This window comes from Lactuca sativa, chromosome 3 (assembly GCF_002870075.4).
Source record: "Lactuca sativa cultivar Salinas chromosome 3, Lsat_Salinas_v11, whole genome shotgun sequence".
NCBI classification, from domain to species: domain Eukaryota; kingdom Viridiplantae; phylum Streptophyta; class Magnoliopsida; order Asterales; family Asteraceae; genus Lactuca; species Lactuca sativa.
The window spans coordinates 47,008,981-47,031,632 of NC_056625.2; the positions used below are offsets into that span (position 1 = coordinate 47,008,981).

The 22,652-nt window shown below is 44.1% G+C and overlaps 1 pseudogene; it reads right to left on the reverse strand.

Annotated features, from left to right (window-relative positions):
• Positions 1-16,262: 16,262 nt before the first annotated feature.
• Positions 16,263-16,380, reverse strand: LOC128133132 (5S ribosomal RNA; annotated as a pseudogene).
• Between the last annotated feature and the right edge of the window lie 6,272 nt (positions 16,381-22,652).

A 22,652-nucleotide genomic window follows, 5' to 3' on the forward strand; every position in this document is an offset into this window, starting at 1 on the left:
ATGCATATGCTATCACATGCCCCCTCTGCATAAGCACCACTCCCAATCCGGATATCGATGCATCACAATATACCACAAAATCCTCCATCCCTTCCGGAAGGGCTAATACTGGGTCTTCGCATAATTTCTGGCGAAGTGTCTCGAACGAGGTTTGCTGCTCCGGACCCCAAAAAAACGCAGCACCCTTCCAGGTCAACTTGGTGAGTGGCACGACGATCTTGGAGAAATCCTTAATAAATCTTCGATAATAGCCGGCTAAACCCAGAAAGCTCCTGATCTCGGTGGGTGATCTCGGCACCTCCCACCTCATAACCGCCTCAATCTTGGTCGGATCAACCAATATCCCATTCTGGTTAACGAGATGCCCCAAAAATTGAACCTCTCGTAGCTAGAACTCACATTTGGAGAACTTGGCGTAAAGCCTCTCCGCTCTCAGAACTCCGAGGATCTCCCTCAAATGCTCCTCATGCTGCTCTCTGGATCTCGAATACACCAATATGTCATCGATGAACATGATCACTGAGCGATCCAACATCGGTCTGCACACCCTGTTCATGAGATCCATGAACATCGCCGGTGCGTTGGTGAGTCCGAAAGGCATCACCACGAACTCGTAATGCCCATAACGAGTCCAGAATGCTGTCTTCTGGACGTCCTCCTCCCGCACCCTCACCTAATGATACCCAGACCTCAAATCGATCTTGGAGAACCAAGACGCTCCCTGCAACTGATCGAAAAAATCATCAATCCTCGACAACGGGTAACGGTTCTTGACCATTAACTTGTTCAATTCCCGATAATCAATGCACATCTGGTGCGAACCATCCTTCTTTTTGACAAACAGAATAGGCGCCCCCCATGGCGAACTGCTCGGCCTGATAAACCCCTTCCCCAGCAGCTCCTGGAGCTGCGAGGATAACTCCTGCATCTCCGGAGGCGCAAGGCAATAAGGCGCCTTGGCGATAGGCACAACTCCCGAAACCAATTCAATACCGAACTCTACCTGCCTCTCCGGAGGCACACACAACAACTCCTCTGGAAACACATCCGGAAACTCACGCACTATCGGGACCTCATCAACTGACTTCGGTCTCTCTGAATCAACCCTCACATCCATCACATATGCCACAAATCCCTTACAGCCCTACTGTAGACTCTGTCTCGCTCTGGCAGCCGAGAAAAATGCTGAACTGTAACACCCAAGATTTTGAAAGCCAAGAAAGTAAAGGAAACCCTAAATTTAAGAGGGACTCGACGAGTCAAAGGAAGGACTCGGCGAGTCGGAGCGGGATCTGGGTCGATAAGAAAGAGACCAACTCGACGAGTCGGCCAAGTGGACTCGGCGAGTCTGGTCTGTGCGAGGAAAACCCTAAATCTGGGGCTTGGAGCCTATTTAAGCATCTTAATCTTCTTCCTAGGGCTCCTTTACAGCCTCTTGCACCCAGAACGCCGCACTTTAAGCCCCCATTGTGTTCATTCAAGCTTTTAGCCATTTTGAGTGGTTTTAAGGAAGAAGAAGGAGTGGGAATCTTGGAGGCATCAAGGAGTGGCCTTGGATCTGAGGTTTGGGGAACATTTCAGAGCATTGGAAGGTATCAATTCGTTTCCTTCCTTTAGATCTTCTTTGGTTATGAGTTTTGGGGCTTTTAAGCCATGTTTAAGACCAATCTTGAGCTTGAGGTCCAGATCTGAGGTTGCTACCTCAGATCCATGTTTATTTTGGTATGTAATCCCATAAAGTATCAGCCATTGAGTGGAAATTGGAGTCTCTTGGTCCAAAACCCTAGCTATGGGTGTATTTTGCCTAGATCTCATTCTCTACACGTAAAGTTTGCAACTTTACGTGGGAAATAGGCTTGGGGAGGGTAGATCTATAGTTTGGAGCTCATGCATGACTCGGAAGTCCTCTGCATGTAAGTGGATCTTAGTGGACTCGACGAGTCCTTCGAGTGGACTCGGCGAGTAGCTTGAAGATGAGGAGGAACTCGACGAGTGGGATGAACAGCTCGTCGAGTCGGATGAAGATGGGCATGAACTCGGCGAGTTGGATGAACAACTCGTCGAGTTGGATGAAGTTTGTCGTGTGCTCGGCGAGTCTGTTCTTAGACTCGGCGAGTCAGGTCGAGTGGTCCCAAACCCTTCGAGTTAAGACTCGAGTCAGCGAGTCGAGCCAGGACTCAGTGAGTTGGTCAGGACAGGAATCGGGAATCGGTAAACTCGGCGAGTCAGGGGCTGACTCGGCGAGTAGAGTCGCGAGTGGAAGGACCTTGGATTTATGAACTCGGCGAGTCAGTGGGGTGACTCGGCGAGTAGGGTTGACCTGGAAGGTTGACTTTGACCAGAGTTGACTTAGTTGACTGTCAGACTAAGTGTTATATGTATATTGATAGCTCGGAGAGCTAGAGGAGCAGCGGTTCAGGGGATTGTCGAGTAGCAGCCAGAGGTTTATCAGCAGGGCTCAACAGTTCAGGTGAGTTTCCTTCCAGTAGGAACGGGTCTAAGGCCACAATGCCGGCCCGTTTAGCTAGCAGTAGTTTCGGATGTTGATCTGATACAGCAGTTAGTATGTTTGATGCCTTCGTGGCTCAAACAGGAATTATGTGTTATGTGTTCCGGGCTACGGCCCGATGTAGTATGCAGTATATGTGAGTTTATGCCAGTTGATACGCTATGATATGCTGTAGTCAGTTAGCTTCGGACTTCGGTCCGATGCCAGCTTCGGACTTCGGTCCGATGGAGGGGACAAGTCCCAGATAGTTAGCTTCGGACTTCGGTCCGATGGAGGGGGCAAGGCCCCAGTCAGTTAGCTTCGGACTTCGGTCCGATGTCAGCTTCGGACTTCGGTCCGATGGAGGGGACAAGGTCCCGGACGGTCAGCTTCGGACTTCGGTCCGATGGAGGGGGCAAGGCCCCAGTCAGTTAGCTTCGGACTTCGGTCCGATGCCAGCTTCGGACTTCGGTTCGATGTAGGGGGCAAGGCCCCGTTAGTCCGGACTTCGGTCCGATGCAGTGGGCAAGGCCCAACATGTGTTTATATGTTTTGTGTGTTATGTGGTAGATTGGGGGAGCTCACTAAGCTTCGTGCTTACGATTTTCAGTTTTGGTTTCAGGTACTCGGTTTTCAAAAGAGGAGCTCGGGAAGATTGCAGAGCACACACCATAGTCAGTTAGCCTGGGAATGTTTGACTCTGATAATAATATTATGTTTTGAATTTAATACTTGAAAGTTATGTTTGACTTATGATACGTTTTATAAATCCAGTTTTAGTAATGTTTTAAAAGAAATTTTTAGTCGTGATTTTTGGGTCGTTACAAGTTGGTATCAGAGCCTTGGTTTGAGGGATTCGGGCGCACTCCTGAGTGTGTCTGAACTCAAACTAAGGAAGTGGTATATAGTTTCAAAAGAAAAATCGTAATTACAAAAGAATTTTGAGAAAAGAAAACAATTTTAGAAAAAGCAAAAAGAGTTTTGAAAGGAGAAAAGGGTGTGGTGCATGCAATCAGCCGAGCTCAAGTAAGTACTCCCAATTTACCCATACAAGTTATATTATGATTATCAGTATCGGTTTCAGTTTCAGTTTCAGTTCCAGCTTCAGTAGAACAGCATGCTAGAATAGGACTAAGGATCTAGGATGATGCCTTATGTGCCTGCTTTATGTGTTCAGCTTTATGAGAATTGCATGCTAGTATTGAGTAGACAACAGTAGGATAGCCTGTGTAGGTTATGCCTGATAGCATGAGCTTAGCATTGTATGCTAGTGCAGTTTCTTGTTATGAGAATTGTTTTGCCTGAGTATGTTTCCTTTATCCGAATGCTGCTTGCTTTGTGCTTTGTGGGACTCTGAGTGATGAGAGTTAGCCATTAGGTGAATACGTTTCATCACATGTGATCAGGGTTGAATAATCTCAGAGTGTTGGATTTGGCCCTATTGCGCAGCTCTCGTTTGAGTCCAACCGTTCTAGGGATGAGTCTTTTACTTGAAGGATTATCTGAGCCTCGTCACATGTGATGGTATTCAGGTAGTGACTAATTGGCATTACTAGGAGGCCTTCAGCAGCTGAGGACTGTGTGGGTAGAGTCAGAGGTTCCCTAGGGCAAGCCTAGGATGAGAGTAGCAGAGATCAGTAAGAAGAGTAAAGGGGACTGTGTGGAGTTGAGGTAACTCTTGAGGAAAGTATGGATAGATGTGGAAGGTAGTAGGGGCCCATACTACTGAAAGCAGAGGATCCATACTCGATTCAAGAGGGGCCAAGATGAAACCAGGAATGGGGTAGTGAGTGAGAAATCCCTCAGCAGTATTATGTAAATTGATCAGGATTTTGTTATATTTTCAGCATGGTGTCATTGCGCGAGCTACCAGTTAGCAGTTCAGGTGTCGAGGAGGGGTCTGGCTCGGGCTTCGGAGCCGGGCAGCTTGATGATCAAATGAGGGATTTCATTTCCGCAGAGATTACGCGCAACATCATTGATCAGACTCCAGTGATTTTCGGTTCGGTTAGAGAGGCCATCGTGGAGCTCATGGACAGTCATCTTGAGGCCTTTAAGGCCGGGTTAGTTTCAGGACAGATTGGGGCTCGTCTAGGTCCCGAATCTTTTGGAGTTCAGGGATCCATAAGGGAGGGAGATCCCATTTCGAGTTCCTGCCATCGGGGGGCAGGGGTGAGTGGGGAATTCTGTCTCCAAGAGAGACCATTGCATGATTGGATAGTTGAGGAAGTTTCGTGAGCCATTTGCGAGGAGCTGCCCGACATGGTTGTGAGGATCACTGATAGATTAATAGCGAGGCTTCAGGATCAGACATCTGTTGTTCAGTTAGCAGGCGTTGCCGTTGGGGTAACGCAGGAGCGAGAGTCGGGCAGGGAGTCAGAAGGGAAAAGGAAAATCGATGAGACTCAGGTAGCTACAGGTTCGGGTAAGAGGCCCAAGGGTCCAGATTTGAGGACGAGGAACTATCAGAGCCGCAGTCGATGCGGGAAGTGCGGAAGGACGCACATGGGTGTGTGTAGGCGTAGGAGTGGTGGCGATGCTGGGTGTTTCAAGTGCGGCCAGATCGGTCATTTTAGCAGAGACTGTGTTGTTACCATCGTCCAGGGGCTTGATCCGTTATGTTTCCATTGCAGTCAGAGGGGCCACAAGAAGGCCCACTGTCCGAGTTTGTATCCAGCAGGGCAGGTGCCAGCCCCTGCCCTTGGGACTTCGAGTACCGCCAGCAGTTGTCGAGGCCCGGCAAGGGTGCCCACGGCTCAGAGCCGAGTTTTCCGGTAGATTTCAGCAGGAATTCGAGCAGCACTGTGTAATGAAGGTGCGTAACTTTTGTTTTTCTGTCAGCTTATGTCATGATTATATTGTTATGGTTCTGCATCAAATTGTGGTATAAGTATTGTGTTATTGTGTGGCTTGCTTGTGATTATGTTATATGCCATTTGCATACCTCAGATAATTGGTTGGTAGTTAGGGGATGTGCTCTTATGGAGAAGGTTTTGGAGGATGCAATAACTATAGCATGGTTGGGAGAGATTTGGTTCGTTTCGCTAGTTCGGAGTGGTTAGTGTTGGGATGGATTGGTTAGATCCCTAGCTATGGCAGGCTTGGGCTCCTTAGCAGAATGATTATAGAATGGCAGCAAAGATCGGGATCTCTTTTGAGTGTGAAGCAGCAAGGGGTAAGCAGGATCGAAGTGGGGGAGAACCCTCCGGGGATACATGGATAAGAGTCTCGTAGACTCAGGATGAGTGTGCGGCCTCTGAGAAGAAATGGTAGTAGCACAGCTTTGGATGGATTGAGAAGTTCAGAATTTGGGGAGTTCGAGAACTTTTCCCAGCAGTTAGTTCATGTATCGAGATGGTTAGAAGCTGGTTGGGAATCCAGGATTGGAGGACCACCTGTCGGACGCATGAGAGTCGGAATGAAGATCCTGAGAACGGGTAACAAGAGATGTTTTCGTATTAGTAGCCAGTGTCTGAGGCAGCATGCAGGTTGCGTAGATTCAGGACTTGGGAGGTTGGAAACTTCCCAACAATAGCTTCTTGTATCCGGATTAGTAGACGGTTGGTTTGGGAACCAAGCCGAAGGATTCCTCGACGAAGCGCTAAGTATATCAAGGATATAAGATGTCGAGGATGATGCAGAATTCAAAGTCTAAGGACTGTTTTTTTTGAAATCGGGATGAGGAATCACTAGCGGGACTAGGGATAGTCAGGATGTTCTCGAGATAGTGGTAGTGTTGTAAGTCTGCGGGGGCAGCCGTAGCATTCACTAGCAGTCAGATGGTAGTAGTAGTGGTGTTGTAAGTCTGCGGGGGTAGCCGTAGCATCCACTAGCAGCCAGATAGTATTAGAAAGTTGTAAGTCCGCGAGCGTAGTCGCAGCCTTTTATCAGATTGGTAGGTAGCATGAGCGCGTGTTAGACGCGAGAAAGCAGTTGTACCCACCAGTTCGGGTGCAGCAGTGAGGATATGGGAATCCACGGGTTAGCTTTCGGATTTCCCAAAGGGATCAGTTATGGCTAAGTCAGCAATTTGGGCTATAGATCGTCACATCAGTTATGAGATCAGAGTCGCAGTGGACCGCTGGGGTTCGGGTATGTTGTGGGCTACCGTCAGTCAGGGAGCCATCATGTTGTTAGTCGTGGAATTGATGATGTCAGGAGGTGACGTATGAACCCGATCGGTTGGATCGGAAGGTTGCTAGAGCCACAGTGACAGGATAACTAGTGGAAACTAGTCCTAGAGGAAGATTTCGTTCAGGAGTCGTGGAAGCGACTAAGTGAGGAGTCCCTTGACTCCACAGTTGGGTTGGAGTTCAGTGTTTCAGGCAGCTCAGTGTTTTAGCCAGTTCAATGTTTCAGGCAGCTCAGTGTTCCAGCCAGTTCAGTGTTTCAGGCCGTTCAGCGTTTCAGTCGGTTCAGCGTTTCAGGCAGTTTAGTGTTTCAGGCATGTTCATTATTGCAGGTAGTTCAGTGTTTGGAAGGTTTCAGGGTTTTGGGTCAGTATTAGTTTTGTGTTGGAATGCAAGTGCTGACGGTATAGTTGGTTGATTTGGAAATGGCAAGTCTCTCTCAGCAGGATCAGTTGAGCCTTCTGCCAAGTGTAAGTGATCTAAAAGGATAGCTAGGCAGGTAGCTTTTCTTTCAGGATGGAAGGCTCGAGTTAGTAGGAGTTGAGTAATCAGATGGGAGATAAGCAAGTTGGTTCCAGCAGCATCGTTTCAGTATGAGCGGCAGAATGGATAGAACAGTTATAGATAGTCGAAGTATCTTCAGGAGTCGCTGGAAGCGACTAGGAGATTGTGATGGAGTGTAGTGACCGGTGGGAGTCCGGTAACTCAGATATCGGTAGATTATTTGGACCGGGTGGAAGACCAGCGCAGGTAGGCGGCTGGTGTTGGGTATTGGAGGCAGATCGCAGGCGGTGGGCCATGATAAACTTCGAGGACGAAGTTCAGTTTAAGTGGGGGAGAGTTGTAACACCCAAGATTTTGAAAGCCAAGAAAGTAAAGGAAACCCTAAATTTAAGAGGGACTCGACGAGTCAAAGGAAGGACTCGGCGAGTCGGAGCGGGATCTGGGTCGATAAGAAAGAGACCAACTCGACGAGTCGGCCAAGTGGACTCGGCGAGTCTGGTCTGTGCGAGGAAAACCCTAAATCTGGGGCTTGGAGCCTATTTAAGCATCTTAATCTTCTTCCTAGGGCTCCTTTACAGCCTCTTGCACCCAGAACGCCGCACTTTAAGCCCCCATTGTGTTCATTCAAGCTTTTAGCCATTTTGAGTGGTTTTAAGGAAGAAGAAGGAGTGGGAATCTTGGAGGCATCAAGGAGTGACCTTGGATCTGAGGTTTGGGGAACATTTCAGAGCATTGGAAGGTATCAATTCGTTTCCTTCCTTTAGATCTTCTTTGGTTATGAGTTTTGGGGCTTTTAAGCCATGTTTAAGACCAATCTTGAGCTTGAGGTCCAGATCTGAGGTTGCTACCTCAGATCCATGTTTATTTTGGTATGTAATCCCATAAAGTATCAGCCATTGAGTGGAAATTGGAGTCTCTTGGTCCAAAACCCTAGCTATGGGTGTATTTTGCCTAGATCTCATTCTCTACACGTAAAGTTTGCAACTTTACGTGGGAAATAGGCTTGGGGAGGGTAGATCTATAGTTTGGAGCTCATGCATGACTCGGAAGTCCTCTGCATGTAAGTGGATCTTAGTGGACTCGACGAGTCCTTCGAGTGGACTCGGCGAGTAGCTTGAAGATGAGGAGGAACTCGACGAGTGGGATGAACAGCTCGTCGAGTCGGATGAAGATGGGCATGAACTCGGCGAGTTGGATGAACAACTCGTCGAGTTGGATGAAGTTTGTCGTGTGCTCGGCGAGTCTGTTCTTAGACTCGGCGAGTCAGGTCGAGTGGTCCCAAACCCTTCGAGTTAAGACTCAAGTCAGCGAGTCGAGCCAGGACTCAGTGAGTTGGTCAGGACAGGAATCGGGAATCGGTAAACTCGGCGAGTCAGGGGCTGACTCGGCGAGTAGAGTCGCGAGTGGAAGGACCTTGGATTTATGAACTCGGCGAGTCAGTGGGGTGACTCGGCGAGTAGGGTTGACCTGGAAGGTTGACTTTGACCAGAGTTGACTTAGTTGACTGTCAGACTAAGTGTTATATGTATATTGATAGCTCGGAGAGCTAGAGGAGCAGCGGTTCAGGGGATTGTCGAGTAGCAGCCAGAGGTTTATCAGCAGGGCTCAGCAGTTCAGGTGAGTTTCCTTCCAGTAGGAACGGGTCTAAGGCCACAATGCCGGCCCGTTTAGCTAGCAGTAGTTTCGGATGTTGATCTGATACAGCAGTTAGTATGTTTGATGCCTTCGTGGCTCAAACAGGAATTATGTGTTATGTGTTCCGGGCTACGGCCCGATGTAGTATGCAGTATATGTGAGTTTATGCCAGTTGATACGCTATGATATGCTGTAGTCAGTTAGCTTCGGACTTCGGTCCGATGCCAGCTTCGGACTTCGGTCCGATGGAGGGGACAAGTCCCAGATAGTTAGCTTCGGACTTCGGTCCGATGGAGGGGGCAAGGCCCCAGTCAGTTAGCTTCGGACTTCGGTCCGATGTCAGCTTCGGACTTCGGTCCGATGGAGGGGACAAGGTCCCGGACGGTCAGCTTTGGACTTCGGTCCGATGGAGGGGGCAAGGCCCCAGTCAGTTAGCTTCGGACTTCGGTCCGATGCCAGCTTCGGACTTCGGTTCGATGTAGGGGGCAAGGCCCCGTTAGTCCGGACTTCGGTCCGATGGAGTGGGCAAGGCCCAACATGTGTTTATATGTTTTGTGTGTTATGTGGTAGATTGGGGGAGCTCACTAAGCTTCGTGCTTACGATTTTCAGTTTTGGTTTCAGGTACTCGGTTTTCAAAAGAGGAGCTCGGGAAGATTGCAGAGCACACACCATAGTCAGTTAGCCTGGGAATGTTTGACTCTGATAATAATATTATGTTTTGAATTTAATACTCGAAAGTTATGTTTGACTTATGATACGTTTTATAAATCCAGTTTTAGTAATGTTTTAAAAGAAATTTTTAGTCGTGATTTTTGGGTCGTTACATGAACCCGTACGTGTAACCTCACCGTACACCATAAGAACTCCCCCACTAGGGTCTCGAATCATCACTAATTGACGCTCGCAGTCTATCACAACTCCATATCGTCTCAACCAATCCATACCCACTATAACACACACGTCCCCCATCGCGATCGGAACCAGATCTATCGGAAAATCCACACCAAAGATCTCAAGGACACATCCTCGAATCACATCCAAAGCATACACTGGTCGCTCATCAGCTATGGAAACTCGCAGAGGCCGATCCAACGCCTCTCGACGGATACTAATATGCTGACTAAATGCTACGGAAACAAACGACCGACTCGCACCCGAGTCAAATAATACCAAAGCAGGCACAAAACTCACAAGAAAAGTACCTACACATATCATCATATAAGCATAAAAACTCAACTCAAACAAAAGATGAATAGAGAATACATACCAGCCACAACATCGGGCGCTGCACGGACCTCCTCCGCAGTCAACTGAAATCCTCTCCCACGAGCCTTCGGGGTCTCGGCCTTCACCGGCCGAACCTCGGTAGTCCTAGCAGCAGGCGCAGACCCCTGAAGAAGCTGAGGGCACTCGACCTTCCGATGGCCGGTCTGGTTGCAATGAAATCAAACCGAAAATTCCTTGGGGCAATCCCTCACGATATGCCCCTCCTTCCCACACTTGTAGCATACTTCAGCCTTGCACAACCCCTCGTAACTCTTACCGCACTTCCCGCAAGTGCAACCCTTCGTGCCCCCAAATCTCGAATCAGCGGGTCTAGCCCGCTTGGCTGCCGACTGAGACTGAGCCGGCCGCCGATCCGCCCTCTGTGACTCGGCCTCCTCCTTGGCCTGAGTCTCCAACTCAATCTCCCTCTTCCGAGCATTTACCTGAAGCTCAGCAAATGTCCGTTAATTCGAGTTCGCCACGAACTCCCGAATATCTCTCATCATAACACTCGAATAACGGCTCATCAGAACACTCGAATAACGGCTCATACGAGCCTGCTCAGAGGACACCTGCTCAGGGCAAAACATCGCCCTCTCATGAAACTTCCTTGTGATCACTGCCACATAATTAGTACCCTGCTTGAGGGTCAAGAACTCCTGAATCAACCGTTCTCTCTCCACCGGGGGAAGATACTCCTCTCTGAATATAGCGGTGAACCTCTCCCAGGTCACCTCGGAAATCTCAGCCAAAGTGAAGTTCGCCGTCACGAACTTCCACCAATCCTTCGCTCCCAGGCGGAGCTGGTTCAGGGCGAACCGAACCCTCTGTTGGATAGAGTGTCTAAGTTCATAACTGTATTTGGTATGTACTTGACCCGACCCGGCATGGTCCATTTGGGTTGCACTTCTCCCGAACAATTATTGGATAATATTTGAGAATAGTACAGGTTATGATTTATTAATATATTATAAGTTCTAATATATTAATATAAGATCATATTATTTAATTAGTAGTGATCTATAATTAATCTAGGATTAATTTAGTGATCAAAGATATTACTAATTAAATATGGGCTTCTATATTTATATAGTGTGGGCTTATGCTTATTTGGAATGGGCTAGGCTTGCATGGAGAAGTCCATGGATACTCCATGGAGCTTTAACTCATGGATCTCATGGAAATGAAGAGACATGGGTATTAGGGTTTACATGGATGTAACCCTAATCCACCACACTATATAAAGGAGGCTTTGGTTCTTGAAATCATACTAGTTGACACTTGTTGAGGTGAGGGCCGATTTCAAGATAGTAGTATCTATTCTCTCAAAGTTCCAAGTTTGTGGTGATTTGTGATTTCCACTTGAGGCATCCACACTATTGGTGCTAGGCTCTAAAACTCCAAGCAATCAACTACAACTTCAAGGTAAGCATTTCTACTAGCTTTATTTGATTCATGTTCCCCATGCCATGCTAGTTAGGATATGAACCTTGGAAAAATAATTATTTGCATGTATCTTAGACAAACATAGATCCAAGGTTTATTAGGGTTGCATGTACACTTATGAAGTGTTAGAATGCTCAAAACCCATCACCCTCAAGTGCTCTGGACAAGAAAATGTATAGAAACATCCCTCGATGTTAGAGATCCATCTCATAGCGGCAATCGGGTCTTGCGTCCCGTCGAACTCTGGTGGCTTCGTGTTGCTGAACTCACAGAACAACAACGAGTCACCTCCCTGAGGTCTGGCAGCAGCAACAACAACAGTAGTTGCAGCTGTATCAGCCTCAGTCAGCGCTGCATACTGCTCATCAAAAGTCTCAATCAAAGTGGTCTTGATGTCCCCAAACATCTCAGGAATCTCAGCCCGGATGGCTGCAGCCACCTCCTCGTGAGTCAATCGACGGATCTCCTCGTCGCTGACACCACTGCTCTCAGGTGTGTGTCGAGTCCCAACCATGATGCCTCTGAAATACAACAAAAATTATCAGAGACTCGATCGAGCATACACATACCCGATGATGCAACCCTACTTGTCCTCCATTGTCCAAAAGATTCTTACTTGGAATGCCCACTGATCCGGTGTCTTCAGTAGTACGGGCCCAATACTACTGACCACACTGCATCAGCATTCACTCCAAGTCCTCCTTCTTGGATCTTGGATTACAAGTACTCTATTTTCATGAGCTCCTAACTGCTATTTACTCGCTCTTAAAGCATCTCAGCAGCAGAAATCTGCTAGGCTAAGGCATCACAAATCAAACCACTCTAGTCCTAATATGTAGACCTAGCCTACTCTAGCATGCATAATGTAACATAACATATCTCATAACACATAATGTAAGGGTACTTTTGGGGATTCACCGTTCGGGCGCTGGCTGATCGTACACACGGCTCCGATCTGTTTGTCTAAAAACTCTTTTTACTCTTTTCAAAATTTTTACTTCATTATCAAAATTTTTCCTCAAATCCTCAGTTTAAGTTCAGATACGCCCGAAGATGCATCCGAATCCCTCAAACCAAGGCTCTGATACCAACTTGTAACAACGTAAATTTTCAAAAAATTTTTTCATTTTTAAAACATACATTTACTCATAAAATAATGTCAAAACACATTGTATCAAATGTTATCATCTCAAAACATCTCCCCAGAATCTCAAACATAAACTCCACAAGTACGTGTGTACGAATCATGTCGGCGCCTTCCCGCGCTTATCTCTGGTACCTGAAACACATAACACAACAACTGTAAGCATAAATGCTTAGTGAGTTCCCCAAAATACCGCATACAACACATACGCCACTCGAGGCTATAATACGACCTTCCGGTCGATGTGTCTCAGCGGGACCCTCCAGTCCCGTAGCTCATTGGACCCTCTGGTCCGGTCATAGCTCGTTGGGCCCTCCGGCCCGGTCTGTATCGTTGGACCCTTCGGTCCGGTCTATAACATCATACAACATACATATAACACATAGCACATAATCTCATACATAACACATAAGACTCTCTGGTCCACACAATATACCACTCTAGGTAACGTATAGTGAGAAGACCCACCTCGGTGTCTCGGTAAGTATCTGACTTGGTAGAAATGTGTTCTAGCCTATGCCTAATAACATAAAGTAAATACTCTCATAAATACAACTGAACTCAACCCTAAAAGTCAACAAGGTCAACGGTCAAACTTTGACCTGACTCGTCGAGTGCACTAGGGCGACTCGGCGAGTCTACACGTGTCCATTGACTCTCTTAGACCCTCTCTTGGCACGTTGAGTACTTCCCTTGACTCGACGAGTTCCACCTGGCATGAATCGCGGGGCCACCCCGACTCAACTCGACGAGTTCCACCTTGAACTCAGTCCCCCTGACTCTCCCTGACTCACGGAGTTAGTCCCCAACTCGGCAAGTCCACTCACTGAGTGATTTACGGGAAACCTTCATACTACTCGTCGAGTCTGTTCTTCGGACTCGGCGAGTTCATGCCATGCGCAAACTCCATACAACTCATGAGGTCAGATCTGTTCCATACATTCATAGATCTGGCCTTCCCAAGCATGATAATCATGTAAAGTTCAGACCTTGACACTCATATAACATCTAAATGGTCCAACTTGGTGATTTAGCCCCAAAAATGACATCCCAAGCTCATGTCTCCCAAAATGACTCATAAAGCTCCAAGGTTTAAGCTCTCTGGACCTCTTTGGGTCCGGATCCAGAACATAGACTCAAGAAGGGACCAAATGCTCCACTTATTCAACCTCAAAAAGGGTTAGAAAACCCTAACACTAAGAATCAACACCAAAACTAAAGAAGGTCCGAGCAAAATACCTCAATATGGTCTCTAAGAGCTCAGGAATCCCCAAAATCGCACCTCCTTCAGCCTGCCTTTTCCTTGGTTACCACCTTCTTGCAAAAACACCAACAAAGGATCCAGAATGGCCTCTCCTTCCTCACAAACGCTCTAGATCTCTTAGGGTTTCTCTCCGGGGGTTAGTGGCCGCAAATGACGGCCCTAAGGGCCTTTAAATAGGTCCCAAACCCTGGAAATTAGGGTTTCATTAAACAGCATGGACTCGCCGAGTGCACTCATGAACTCGCCAAGTCTAGCTGTGAACTCGCATCCGAAATCGCGACCATACTCGGCAAGTTTAGACGCCAACTCGCCGAGTCTCCTCATAATTCCCAAAAATAAAAGAACAAAATAGGATACCTGGGAATCCGGATGTTACAGTCCAATCCAAATTGTCCAATTGGATAATTCGTTTTTGTCTAAGTAGTGAACAGTCCTACCAATGATACCCTCTTTGTCACGATGAGTCCTTCTTCTATTCGACGTCTGATGAAATGGTATTTTCTGTCGATGTGTCTGGATCTCTCGTGATCCCTTGGTTCCTTGGCTAAGGTATCTGCACTTTCACTATCACCGAAAATTTCCATTGGCTCCTTTATAGCTGGTACATCTCCAAGGTCTCTAATGAAGTTCTTCAACCATATGGCCTCCTTTTCTGCCTCGCTTGCTGCTATATACTCTGATTCGCAAGGTGAATCGGCCACTATCTCCTGCTTGGAACTATTCAAATTGATCGCTCCTCCATTTAAGGTAAAGACCCAGCCTGACTGAGAGCGGAAATTATCCCTATCAGTCTGAAAGCTAGCATCACTATACCCTACAACTCTCAAGTCATCACTCCCATCGAGGGTAAGGACCCGATCCTTAGTCCTCTGCAGGTACTTGAGGATATTCTTTACCGCAGTCCAGTGAGCCTTGCCAGGGTTCCCTTGATATCTGCTGACCATGCTCAAGGCAAAGGCCACATCAGGACGAGTGCAGGTCATATCATACATGATCGAGCCTACTGTAGAAGCATAAGGTACTCGACTCATTTATGCTATCTCAACCTCAGTACTCGGGCTCTGAGTTTTACTTAGCCTGGTGTTACTCTGAATGGGTAACTCTCCTTTCTTGGAGTCCTGCATGCTGAACCTCTTCAGCACCTTATCCAAGTAGGCATTTGAGGAAAAATTGTTGCTTATATGATTCCATTAATAGCAAGAGTGGAAATATGAAATTGATTCTTTCATTTGTGGTAATGTCAAAATTTACCAAATTAGGAAAGATTCTCATCACCCAAGTTTCAATTGGACTGGAACTTGGAATCATGCAAGTTGTATAGCATGATGAATGAGAACTTTCAAGTATTGGAAAAATTAAGACTAATTACTCGGTCACATGGATGTGTGAGTCAAGTAAAGGACTAAGGGATCAAGTACACATTCTTGTCCACTGATTTAGTCCACCACAAAAGATTGATAAGACTATTCGTCATAGTTTACTAAAGCTCAGTAAATATGGTTATACTTACAAGATTAAGTGTAATTCTGAGACATTGGAAAAGGTTTCAATGTAAGGCAGAGCGAATAAGAAGAATCAAATTAGGCAGAAGGATAAAAGTTTCTCAAATCTGAAAAGATGGGATAGTACTTTAGTATCAATTTTGTGATCATCTTAATGATTAAGAAACCATATCAAAGTTAGTTCTCTAAGGGAGTCTTAGTGCATTCTTATGACTAAGAAAAGGGAACTTGAATTATTGAAATGGTTAAATCAAGAAGATGAGTCATACTTCGTTCCAATACAAGTCTTAGAGTCATACTCCAAGATTGTAACTTGAGTGACATGTCTCAAAGAAGGTTTAAAACACTTGTCAAATGTAAGAGTAAAAGTTTTCTACTCTTGTACATTTGAAATTGGTAAGTTGTGATGTTTTGGATAAAACAAAGACCAACTTAGGCCAATTGTGTGAAGTGTTTGTCTTGGTTAGAATCCACGCTATCTTTTGGATGTTTGACAAGGGATTCTTATAGGTCAAGAGGATAGTGGGAGTCTTAAAAGGTCTTGAAAGTCTCAAGAACTAATCAAAAATAGAACCTGAAGTTCTTCACTAGCACACGACTTGCGGTTTATAACATATCGTGTTGACATATTCTGTGCCCATTCCAGTTAAAGTTGGCTTTGCATATGAGTTCTTAGAGTTCTCAATTTGTTGCACAACAACTTGGAAGCAATGGCAGGCCCTTGAGCTGCCAGGTGGCAAGAAATTAAGATTGAGTTCAGTCCATATGAGTTTGGATTTGTCATTATCCTTGTCTTGTGTCTATGGTTTTGACAATTCACATGGATAATAACACATATGTAACATCCCCCTCTAGCACGTATCACAATATTGTCCGCTTTGGGCCACTCGGCACGAGGACTTCCCAGGGGGTCACCCATCCTGGTACTACTCCCGCCCGAGCATGCTTAACTGCAGAGTTCTTATGGGATCTGCTGCCCTCACGGCTTTAAAACGCGTTGTGATAGGGAAGGTATCCACATCCCTTATAAGGAATGCTTAGTTCTCCTTCCCAGTCGATGTAGGATCAGATCTAACCCACTTTCACCCCCCATTATAGGGTTCGACGTCCTCGTCGAACACATCGACCCGTGCCCTGGCTCTGATACCATTTGTAACATCCCCCTCTGGCACGTATCACAATATTGTCCGCTTTGGGCCACTCGACACGAGGACTCCCCAGGGGGTCACCCATCCTGGTACTACTCCCGCCCGAGCACGCTTAACTGCAGAGTTCTTATGGGATCTGCTGCCCTCACGGCTTTAAAACGCGTTGTGACAAGGAAGGTATCCACACCCCTTATAAGGAGATGTATCGTTAGTGGATTTTATCTAGGTAGTAATTGTGATATTTGCATTCTCAAAGTCGTTAGTGGAGCGTGTGTGGTTTACCGGCACACTAACCTGGACTTGTGAGAAGTGGCAAAAAGGTCTAACCATTATGATTACGGCATCCCTCTTCATAATTGTTTAGACACACAAGTGTTCTATCTAAGGGAAGGTGTATGATTTTGATAAAGTCTTATCAAAACAATCTAGTGTCAGAAATCTGAACTTTGGTAAGAATGTCAGCCGATTTCTGAGTACATGTCAAAGCTAGTGGGAGAATAAGTGTTATGCTAATAATCATCATGTTAGTGGGAGCATGATAATTATGATAAGTATTGCAAGTTAGCAATGTTAATTATAGAAAACAAAAGTTTCAATTGGGAAAGAGTTGTTTTGCTATAATTAAGGGAGAGGAAATTATACTTAATCTCAAATCTATAAGCTTAGATCGTGAGGTTTTAATCATTTAGTCAAGGATATATATATATATGAATTTCATGTTGGAATGGCTCAACATCAGGAAATTCTGTATATGGGTCCATTATTTGCGTTCTAAAATTCGATTATGATTACGGCATCCCTTTTCATAATCTGAATTATGAGAACTTGGCAAATAGAAATGGAAATGTTATAGCACAAGACTGGTTTTGTCTTTATGTGAGACATCATGAATCGTGTCCCATATGCTTCGGATATAGGATCGATTACATGTGCTATATTCATCCATTCTAAAATTTTCCAGATGCCTGGGGCATTAAGAAGGGAAAAGGTTTAGAACTGGATATGACTAAAAGGATTAAACAATTGTCGAGGACAATCTAAGGTTTACCAAAGATTGGTTGCTCAAGGACAGTTGGAAGTATAGTGATAATTCTGGAAGGACCATATTGACATAGTCTGTAAGGAGGCAACTCTTGTTCAGAAGTGATAGTCAAAATGGAATCTGGAAATGTTTCAAAGTTAGAATTTTCAATCTGTTTAAGATTAGGAAACTTAATGCAAGAAGGATGTTTCCAAGGAGCTGATCTCCTTTGGAATACTCTGTAATGGTTGTTGTCAAGTCTTTATGACTTTGTACATAATCATTACAAGAGGATCAATGCATATAAGTTTAGAATCTAACAGATTTCAGTAAATGGCATGAATTTGGAATTCTTGCATTTGTAGTAAGGATTTGAGAGTGTGAAAAGAGAATCATTGAAGTTATGTTCAATTGATCTAGTTCACAAAGTAAAGATCATAGACAAACATAGTATGCATACTTGGTGTATGGCATGACTAGTGTTTAGAAAACATAGTGTGCATGCTTGGAGCATGGGACAACTATTGTTTTAAATTCAAGAATAAAGTTGATAGCTGAAACAGTATACAATGAATAATGTGTAATCATATGGTGATAAATAAAAGGTGTTTTATTTATGTTCAAAGGGTTGATACCATATTGGATTCAATTATTATTTTGTTTCATTTTACATGTTTTGACTTCCCGAATAAACTAGGTTATTCTTCCGGAATGACTAAGTTATTCAAACCATCCACAGTCGGTCATATGTTGGAAGTAGATATGAATGAAGACTGTCATGGGTTGGCTTGTAGAGGTCTAAGGTGTTGGACAAAGGGCTACAACACTCATGAGTGCTCATAAGTTCTGAGTATTGGATTCAACCCGCGCTCATTGGAATCACTTCATGGATTTTATCACGAGTGATCATGAGACGATAATATCTTATATTCTTCAAACCTAGAGATATGAGTTGTTACTATGAGTTGATAATACATTGATTGTACGAAAATGCATTTGGTAACTCGGTGCTATAAAACGTGCCTTTGTGTATGATTCAACAAGTAGTAGAACAAGCCATATGAGTCGAAGTTTATCCGTTCCTTTTACCTTCGGGATAAAAGCGATATCTGTGGGCCCCTCGATGATTTGATGATGACAAATGGAAGTGCTCGGCCGGGCCAGGACTGATTTGATTTGTTCAATTAGTCAGTCGTCATAAATCGGAAATCGGGAAACAAAAAATGGACAGAGAGAATGATTATAATCCATGTCTCAGTCCATATGATATCTAGAATGGAGGAATATATGATCCCTTATCTAATGGACAACTCATTGACAAAGGTTAGAGTTCATCTATAAGGTCAGAGTTCGACAGAAGCTTTTGAGAGCTACGGTTGCCAGTTGGTTCCTGAAGTCATACGCAATAATAGTTTTAGACTTATCCAAGTGGGAGACTGTTGGATTAATGTCTAAGTCCATAACTATAATTGGTAAGACTTGACCCGACCAGACATGGTCCATTTGGGTTGCATACCATCATGCACTTGGATAGACTATAATGAGAGAAATAAGACACTTATGGTTATTAATATATTATAAGTTCTAGTATATTAATAATATTAATAATAAGATTATTTAATTAGTATTGATCAAGAATTAATCTAGGATTAATTAAGTGATCAAAAGAAGACTAATTAAATATATGGGTTGATTGTGTAAATCATCCATACTTGTATAGTGGGCTAATGCTCCATGGATAATCAAGTTGAGCTAAAACCCATAGGATGGTCCATGGATGCTCCATGGTGTATTTGTACCCATGGATCATGGAAATGAAAGGCCATGTCAATTAGGGCTTACATGGTGTAACCCTAACTATATAAGCATCTTATTCTTGACCAAATCGGTCACTAGAGTGTGAAGTAAAAGGGCTAGCCGATTTCATGAGTTGTAGAATTCTCTCAAGTTATTCTAAGTGTTTTGGTGATTGTGATTCCATTTGAGGCTTCCACACTATTGGGGCTAGGCACTCAAGCTTCATGAAGACTTTCTACATCAAAGAGGTATGTATTCTATCTTGTTACACTCATTGTTTTGTATGCTAGATTAGGATTATACCTTGGAAGTTCTTATTTGCATGTATAATAGAGAAAACATAGATCCAAGGTATTTAGGGTTGCATGTACACTTAGGAGTGTTAGAATGCTCAAAACCCAACACATCTGTCATGGTGACCATCATGATGCATGCCACTTTGGTGGCATCTCTTTCATGAGTTCGGAAGTCAGCGATCTCCTAGGGAGTAGCAGTGGACTCATCGATCTCCTTTAACTCCTTATCGAGGATATATTCCTTGTCCTCGTAGCGAGTCACCATCCTGATGTTCCGGATCCAATCCATGAAGTTGGAACCATCGAAGATGGTCCTCCCACATAGGTTTAGGAGGAAAAAGGAGCCAGTAGGGTTTGAGCCAGAAGCAGTGTTGTTGGAAGACATCTGAAAAGAAGAGAACAAGTTTAGTTTAGATATAACAATAGTCCTTAATAAAATACCCAAATGTAATATTAAGGCTAAGATCCAATCACAATATATCATAACTTAGAAGAGGGATGCCGTAATCTAAGCTATAACATATTTGAAAGGTTGGTGAATGACAATTCACCAATTTCCACCAAAAACCGAAATATAAATTATTAGGTTTTAATTGGTTCTTAGAAATTCCTAGATTCTTCTAAGATTCAATGAACTTTTCAAAGACATGTTTCAATCTCGAGTGTGCCCTCCAAGTTTTGTGACTGGGATACCGAAGATCACAAAACGAGGTGTGAAGTAACCATGCAAATCACTTGGTACCCTTAAATTTTATCACTTAATCGATGCGCCGGTTAACCACACGTGCTCCACCAACCTATAATAAACCTTAAGTCACCCTTTACCTACCTTGTTAAGTCCAAGCTAGTGTGCCGGTTAACCACACACGCTCCACTAACGACTTAAACAAAGCGTAAAGTGTAATTTCATGGATTAGCACCTTATTCACATTTTCCTAAAGTGACTAAGATTGGGAATTTAATAAAACATTTAGTTACTTTATAATATTCATCATACTTTTAATGAGAATTTTATAAGTCCTTGTCCTACCCGTTCGGCTAATGACCCTCCACCGATCAGGGAAGTGGTGGGTGAGAGTGGACACCCATTAAGCTGCCATTTTATAGGCAACAACCTTATACCCTCTTATAGACCGGCTTCAGGAATGAGGCCTACTAATGGTAAGACGACTTGCTCTTATATGTGTGTGTGTGTGTGTATATATATATATATATATATATATATGTATATATATATTATTAACTTATAATATTATAAAGTATAAGGGTTGATTTTTAACTTTTAAAAATCTAGGGGTTGGAACTAAAGTTTATTAGATGACTTTACTTGTTCCATAACTTGAGGGCAAGTTTTTTAACTTAACAAAACTCTTCAATTCATAACTTATGAGTTATTAAAATGAAGATTCTTCATTTTTGTAACTTATGTGTTCTTTTAATGGGTTTAAAACAAAGAGACTTTTGGGTATCCATAACTTGAGGACAAGTTATGGACTTCATTAAAACACATAAAGATGATGAATTAAGCATTAATCAAGTAATTCCTTTGATCTATCAAAAACTCACTAAAACATGAATATTCATATCAAAATTTCAAGAACATATGAACCCATGTAATCATGTAATTTTGATATTAGCCATTGTATATGGATTAGAACAACCATTACACCAACTAAAACAAGTTTTACAACACCAAAATAGTTTAGGGTAATGTTTCTAGTCCATTTCCAACAACAAAAATCAAAATTCTGCACTCTGCCTGGCCAACTCGTCAAGTGCACGAACTAAATCGCCGAGTTGGATGCAGTTTCACTTGGACTCGTCGAGTCCCCCCATGGACTCGTCGAGTCCTCTGTGCAGACAGCTCAAAAACTCGATTTTTTACACTATTTTGCATCAAGTATTAACAAACAAACCTAACTCTGATACCACTGATGGGTTATGAGCATTCTAACACCCCTAAGTGTACATGCAACCCTAGAAAACCTTGGATCTATGTTTGTCTAAAATACATGCAAAATATGATTTCCAAGGTTCATAATCCTATATAGCATACATGGGGAACTTTTAACATTCAAGATGGCTAGAATTACATACCTTGTAGTTGATTTGATTCCTTGAAAACCTTGAGAGCCTAGCATCCTAAGTGTGATGCCTCAAATGTTTCACACAACACCAAGTGCTTTGGAATAACTTTGAGAGAATGTATAACACTTATAAAATCGACTTGCACTCTTCTTTTCTTAGTGTAGCCGATTTTAGATGACAACATATTCTTTATATAGTGTGTCACATCGAGGGTTACACCATGTAAACCTTAATGTGACATATGTAAAACCCCGTTTATTTATTAAATAAATGGATACAATTTATGAAAGAGTAGTAGCCCTGAAATCCATATTATTCAATGAGATGTTGGTTTTGGGAGCCAAATGTTATAATTTTAGAAGTTGGGGGTTAAAAGTGTAAGCTCTGGAATTAATTTGAAAATGATTTCAGAAGTCGGTGTGCGTTTGGTAATTACTGGACTTAGATTGAAAAGAATGTTGAAATGTTGAGGGTTAATTGATAACTTATGGGACTTGAATTGTTAAGAATCTATAATGTTGGGGGTTGTGTTGTAACTTATAGACCTAAGTGAGAAGAAATTGAGAAGGAGGGACTAAAAGTGAAATTTGGGCTTAAGTTGGAATTGGACGGGGTCATAACCCGCCACCCTTCTTCTTGGCATCCATTTAAAAGCATGGCTTCAAACAACCCTAAACCTAGGACCAATTTTCAGCCGCCGCATCTCATCTCCAGCCGCCACCAACCCACCTTCGTGTTTTTCCGACCAGGCGAGACCGACGAGTTCCAGCCGACTGCCGCCGCTGCTTCGCCATCCAAAGCCACAGCCGCTGCCGGTGACGTCGTGGGTAGCCAAGGGAGGCTGTTGAAGACCGGGGATGGGATCGTAGGTGGCTACCACCACTCCCAACTGTTCAACTGCCATCGTTACCTGCTGCTGTTC